Below are 7,092 nucleotides of genomic sequence, written 5' to 3'. Positions count from 1 at the left end.
ATCTTCTTCCCGCCCTCTCCGCCCCCACCCCAGTCTGATCTATCACCCTCACCTTGACCTCTTTCCACCTATCACATTTCCGACGCCCCTCCCCCAAGTCCCTCCTCCCTACCTTTTATCTTAGCCTGCTGGACAAACTTTCCCCATTCCTGAAGAAGGGCTTATGCCCGAAACGTCGATTCTCCTGTTCCCTGGATGCTGCTGCGCTTTTCCAGCAACACATTTCCTGCACAGCAAGATCCCACAGACAGAGGATACAAAAGCTTAAACACATGTACCAACCGATTTGAGAACAGCTTCTTCCCCGCTGTTATTAGACTTCGGAATGGACCTCTCAGATTTTAGATTTAAATGTTGATCTGTGCACCTTCTCTGCAGCAGTAACATTGTATTCCTCACTCTGTTCTATCACCCTGATGGACTTTGTCCGGTATGACCTGCCTTTACTGCACACAAAACATAACTTTTCACTGTACCTTGGTACGTGCGACAATAATAAATCAAATCAATAATAAATCAATATTATGACCGGATAATCCGCTGAGAGACAAATGTTGGCCAGGGCATTGGGCGGGACAGTCCAGGCTCTCGTTCAGGATATGACCAAGGATGCTCCAACACCCACCTGAGGGGTTAACATCTCAGTCAAGAGGTGTTGTCTCTGACTACGCAGCATTCTCTCAGAACATGGCTCCCAGTCTAGAATTTGTGCCGACTGGATCCAAACCCTAAAATGGAGAGAGAGAGAGAGAGAGAGTGAGAGAGAGAGAGAGAGAGAGAGAGAGCAAGCGAGAGATATTCGGCATTGAGCGGGTTCCATCTCCAGCTGACTCCAAAGCAGTTCACAAAGTGACATGAAGTGATGAGAATCTTAGTCCTCACACCTGAACAACACAGAGAGAGGCCAGAAGTGTGTCGGCAGAATGTGCACTTTATCTCAATTCCATTAGGCACCATGAGGAATGTGGGAACTGTGTGAGGGTGGGGTGAGGTTGGAGTGGCATGGGGTGGAGGTGGGGGTGGGACAGACACTAAGACGGAGATGCGGGGAGGGGGAAGGGGAAAATCTCTTTCCACCTGCTCCCAGTGGAAATAAAGCAGCAATGACCGGCAATGAAGTGGGGGGGGGGATGGTGCAGAGAGCAGGAGGATTAGCAGCTACAAGAGTATGCAGCTGATGGCTGGGGTTTCTCTGCCCGGCCCCTCTCAGTCTCTGAGGACTGGACAATAGCCGAGCGAAGGGTTACTGGTGGAGAGTGTGCCAGGTCTTTCATTTGGAAATGAGGGGGTTTGTAAGTGAATTAGTCTGCCTGAGATTAGCTCTGATCAGTTACACAGACCGTAATAGCAGGCTCCGTGCCACAGCTGGAGGGGGGTAGTGGGAGTGCAGCTTCAGAGAGAACACAAGGGGACGGGAGATGGGGCAATAAAGGAGGCCTCAGACAATGGTGGAATGGGCGAAAGTGAGAGCTCGTCACTTGCCCATGCTGCACTAATCACTACTCATTAGCTTTTGAGCAGATTAGATTACTTACAGTGTGTAAACAGGCCCTTCGGCCCAACGAATCCACACCGACCCACCGAAGTGCAACCCACCCAGACCCATTCCCCTACATTTACCCCTTCACCCAACACTACAGCAATTTAGCATGGACAGTTCACCTAACCTGCACAATTTTGGACTGTCGGAGGAAACCCACGCAGACACAGGGAGAATGTGCAAACTCCACACAGTCAGTCGCCTGAGGCGGGAATTGAACCTGGGCCACCCACAGCTTTTATATTTGAATACCTTCCAACTCTCTCTATCTTGATTTCTCCAGGTATCTCCAATAACTTTTAGTAGTAAACATCTATAGACACCAGTATTCACCTCCATGTATCTACCAACAAATTATTGAATTGACTGCTTATCTACCCGTTTATCTTTATTTCTAGCTATTTGTCTGACTCTCACCTTTCTTTCATTCTCACTCTCTGTCTATCTCTCTATCTTTCTATCAACTTACCCTTCTTTATTCCTTTTCATCAGTTTTTTTGTATCCTCCCAGCCATCTGTCTCTATTACAGAGTCAAAGAGATGTACAACATGGAAACAGACCCTTCAGTCCAACATGTCCATGCTGACCACATATCCTAAATTAATCCAGCCCAATTTGCCAACTCTTGGCCCTTATCCCTCTAAACCCTTCCTATTCACATACCCATCCAGATGCCTTTCAAATACTGTGATTGTACTAACCTCTACCACTATGTCTGGCAGCTCATTTTATACACGTACCATCCTCTGTGTGAAAAAGTTGCCCCTTAGGTCTCTTTTATATCTTTCCCCTCTCACCCTAAACCTATTCCCTCTAGTTCTGGACTCCCCCACCCCAGGGAAAAGACTTTGCCTATTTAACCTATCCATGCCCCTCATAATTTTGTAAACCTCTATAAGGTCACCCCTCAGCCTCCAACGCTCCAGGGAAAACAGCCCCGGCCTGTTCAGCCTCTCCCTATAGCTCAAACCCTCCAACCCTGGCAACATCCTTGTAAATCTTTTCTGAACCCTTTCTAGTTTAAAAACACCTTTCCTGTAAGAGGGAGACCAGAATTGAACGCAGTATTCCAAAAGTGGCCTACCTCATGTCCTGTACAGCCACAACATGACCTCCCAATGCCAATACTCAATGCACTGACTAATAAAGGCAAGTGCACCAAATGGCTTCTTCATGACTCTGTCTACCTTTTAAGGAACTATGAACCCGCAGTCCAAGGTCTCTTTGTTCGGCAATTCTCCTCAGGACCCTACCTTTAAGTGTATAAGTCCCGCCCTGGTTTGCTTTACCAAAATATAACACCTCACACTTATAAGTATGTAAGTTCGCTCACTGAGCTGGAAGGTTTGTTTTCAGACATTTCGTCACCGTGCCTAGGTGACATCATCAGTGAGAGTCTCCGGTGAAACGTCTGAAAACAAACCTTCCAGCTCAGCGAGCTAACTCACATGCTTCTCATCAACCAGAGCTACAAATCTTCTCAAACATTGCCAACCTCACATTTATCTCTATCCTTCCTAACAGTTGTCATTCCTAAACCGACAATTTGTAAATCCTCCTGTTTGGTAAACTTGTGGCTTCGTGGACTCTTGTTTTGAGAATTAGTCTGAGGTCGGTTTCACCGACGAAACATATTCCAGTGGGTGGACTAACTTTGGGCCTTAAACCCTGTGTTTTGCAGCATGTGGTTGGGACAGAAGCTGCCTCAAACCCCACCTCCCCCACCCCCGTGATCCTGCAGCTGGGAGACTGGATTGAAAATTAACTCAGGGTCCGTCTTTTTCCTGAAGGCATGAGGAATTGAGCCTGTTGTTTGAAGCTACGCTATCAGACAGGACACACCCCTGAGACTTTGGAGGGCAGGGAGAAGATAAAGAGAGAGTAAAAGTAGACTGAGGGAGAGTTACAGATGGTGAAAAGGAGGGAAATGTCGAGAGCCAGCCCAAAAGGACAGAGGGGGAGACGAATGAATGAGGAAGCAGAGCTTTGAGAATGTGAGTTTGTGTGGGTAGGGAGGAGGATGGGAGCAAAAACAAGAGAGGGTGATCTAAGGATGAATGAGAGAATGGATAGGCATCTCTCAAAGAAATGATGCTGGGGCTGAGCTACTTGCTTTGCTACATGCAACTGTATTCCCAAATGTGACATTGAGGTCACTGGAGCACTGGGTAGGTAATGGCCTAGGGGTTTTATCACTAGATGCTTAATCTGGAGACCCAGGAAGTGTTCTGGGGACCTGGGTTCGAATCCCACCACAGCAGATGATGGGAATTGAATTCAATGAAACTCTGGAATTAGAAGTCTAATGATGACCATGAAACCATTGGCCAATTGTCAGGAAAATCCCATCTGGATTCATTAACATCCTTTAAGGAAGGAAATCTGCTGTCCTTACCCAGTCTAAACTGCATTGCAGGGTTTGAGCTATAGAGAGAGGCTTAGTAGGCTTCGACTAATTTCCCTGGAGTATCGGAGGCTGAGGGGTGACCTTATCGAGGTTTATAACATGCTGACAGGCCGAGATAAGGTGAATAGCCAAAGTATTTTCCTCAAAACTAGAGGGCAAAAGAGTAAGATGAGAGGGAAAAGATTTAAAAGCAAGCTAAGGGACAACTTCTTCACACAGATGGTAGTACGTGTATGGAATGTGCTGCCAGAGGAAGTGGTGGAGGCTGGTACAATTATAACTGCCTCCACCATTATACAATTACACCATTGTACAGTTATAACAATTAAAAAACATCTGGATGGGTATATGAATAGGAAGGGTTCAGAGGGATGTGGGATAAATGCTGGCATAGGGGACTAGATTAACTTAGGATATCTGGTCAGCATGGATGAGTTGGACCGAAGGGTCTATTTCCTTGCTGTATAACTCTATTTGACTCCAGACCCACAGCAATGTGATTGACTCTCAATTCTCCTCTGGGCTTTTAGGCATGCTCAGTAAATATTGGCCTGGGAAGTGATGCCACATCCCATGAATGAATTAAAACAAAACAAGGCCAGATCTGATCTCATTGCCCCAAATTACTGTCACTCACACTCCTGCCCCAACCCCTGCTCAGACCCTCCCCAACCCATTTCTCCCTGAGGCCAGGCCCAGAAACAGGGATTGATTATCAAAGAGAAACATGCCCGGGCAGAGAGTGCAGCAAGAGCGGGCAGTGCCATTCCAGCCCACAGAACCAAACGCTCACAAAACTCCTGCCTTCCCAATGCCAGCGTGGCGCATTCCCCCCCCCACTCCTCCCCCCCCCCCCAGCTTCCCTTCCTGCTGAGAGAATGTTTCATTTCCTCTCAGAAAGGGTTTATCATCAGTTTGAAGCCTGTCTTTGTAGGCCCTGAGTGCTGCCACAATGAAGAAAGGGAGACAGAGACAATGTACAGCAGGAGAAGCTCACTCGGGACAAAGACACGGCCGGGTAATAATGATTTTGGAGCTGTAACTATTCAGCACGCACTCCCCCAAGTGGTTAAGCGCACACAGGAAACAAAAGAGTCAATGAATAAGTTCTATTGAAGCAGAAAGGGATTGAACTAAAGAAGATACAGTGTTCCCCACCCTCCAAACCTTTTTGCTGTCATTCCTTTAGAGACTCTGAGATGTTCCGTGCTGCTTGTTAGTATTCGCTCTTTGTTGTACAGATGGCTGTCTAACCTCCGGGGTCTTCACGGGGTCTTCTCTTTCTCTTCACAATACAATTAAAAAAAAACCCCATGATTCCCTCCAATACTTGCTGCTTCTGAGGGAACCGCCTCAGGCTGACCTGCTCATCATCCAGACCCCTGCTCACTCGGTCACCAACTTGGCTCCTGGTGCAGTAAATCCTCATATTCTCCCTCCACAGCCTCGCCACCACCCTCTCTGCCAATCCTCCCCCCATCTCTCCTCCAGCTCCATCACGCTGTGCTCCTTCATCTCTCCACCATTGGTGACTATGCCTTCAACCACGAGGGTCATAAACGCTGGAAATCCCTCCTATAAAATCTTTGCCATCATTGCTCTCTCTCCTCCTTTACCTTGCTCCTTAAAACCTGCTGCACCTGACCCTGTAGTTCCATTTGTAACAGCATCAACTTTCGTAATGTTGCTGTGAAGCAGTTTAGAGAGTTTGCAATGTGCTATGCAAAGCCAGTTCTACTGCTGTTCCAAGTATTGCACAGAACACAGAACTATACAGCACAGGAACAGGCCCGTCGGCCCACAATGTTGTGACGAACATGATGTCAAATTAACCTAATTCCTTCTGCTGCCCCTGGTCCATATCCCTCCATTCCTTGCTTATTCCTGCACCTATCTAAAATTTCCTTAAAAGCCCCCTATCATATCTGCCTCCACCACTACCTCTGGCAGCACGTTCCAGACACCTACTACTCTCTGTGTAAAAAACCTGCCCCTCACACCTCCTTTACATTTTCCCCCTCTCACCTTAAATGTATGCCCCTAGTTTGAGACATTTCAACGCTGGGCAAAAGGTTCTGACCTTCAACCCCATCTATGCATCCCATAATTTTATATCACAACCACCCGATGAAGGAATGGCGTTCCGAAAACTAGTGCTTCCAAATAAACCTGCTAGACTATAACCTGGTGTTGTGTGATTTTTAACACAATTCTATCACATTTCCCTCGGCCTCCACCACTCCAGAGAAAACAACCCAAGTTTGTCTCCTCATACCCTCTGATCCAGGCAGCATCCTGGTAAAACTCTTCTGCACCCTCTCCAAAGCTTCCACATCTTTTCTGTAATTGGACGACCAGAATTGAACGCAATACTCTAAGTGTGGCCTAACCAAAGTCTTATAAAGCTGCAACATGACATCTTGATTCTTGTACTCAGTTCCCTCAGATCAATAAAGGTAAGCATGCCATATGCTTTCTTTACCACCCTATCTACTAGAGTGGGAGAGAGCTTATGCCCGAGATGTTGACTCTCCTGGTACTTGGATGCTGCCTGACCAGCTGTGCTTTTCCAGCACCACACCTTTTGACTCTATCTACTTGAGTGGCCCAGCACAACAGCCACTCAACAGAATTAATACTGACTGTTCAATATTAATATTGCAAGTAATCTCTGATATTATTGCAGTTTTGATAATTAAATAAAGACATGCCTTTAGATAAAGCTTATCATGTCCTCAGGACTTCACAGACAAAGAATCTCTTTCAAACTGTAATCTGTTTGATAAAGTAGGTGAAAAGATGGCAGCCAACTTGAACTCAATGAATCATACAAATTGCAGTTGCCAGGTAATGTATTTTAGTGAGGATAAACAATGGCCAGGATACTTGCTCCTATTCACAATGGTACCATGGAATCTTTTACACACACTCAAAAGAGCACACAAGACCTCAGGTTAATGTCTCATTTGAGAGCTGGGTAGATCTCCCTCAGTATCTCACTGAACCGACAGCCTCGCTGGGTTCTAAGTAGATTCTAGCAAAACCGGAGTCCAGAGGAATCGGGAAAACTCTCTGCAGGTTGGAAACATACCTGGCACTTAGAAGGAAGGTTATGGCTGTTGGAGGTCAGTCATCTCAGCTTCA

Source organism: Chiloscyllium plagiosum, chromosome 39 (assembly GCF_004010195.1).
Source record: "Chiloscyllium plagiosum isolate BGI_BamShark_2017 chromosome 39, ASM401019v2, whole genome shotgun sequence".
Taxonomy (NCBI): domain Eukaryota; kingdom Metazoa; phylum Chordata; class Chondrichthyes; order Orectolobiformes; family Hemiscylliidae; genus Chiloscyllium; species Chiloscyllium plagiosum.
This window is presented reverse-complemented; position numbering follows the sequence as displayed.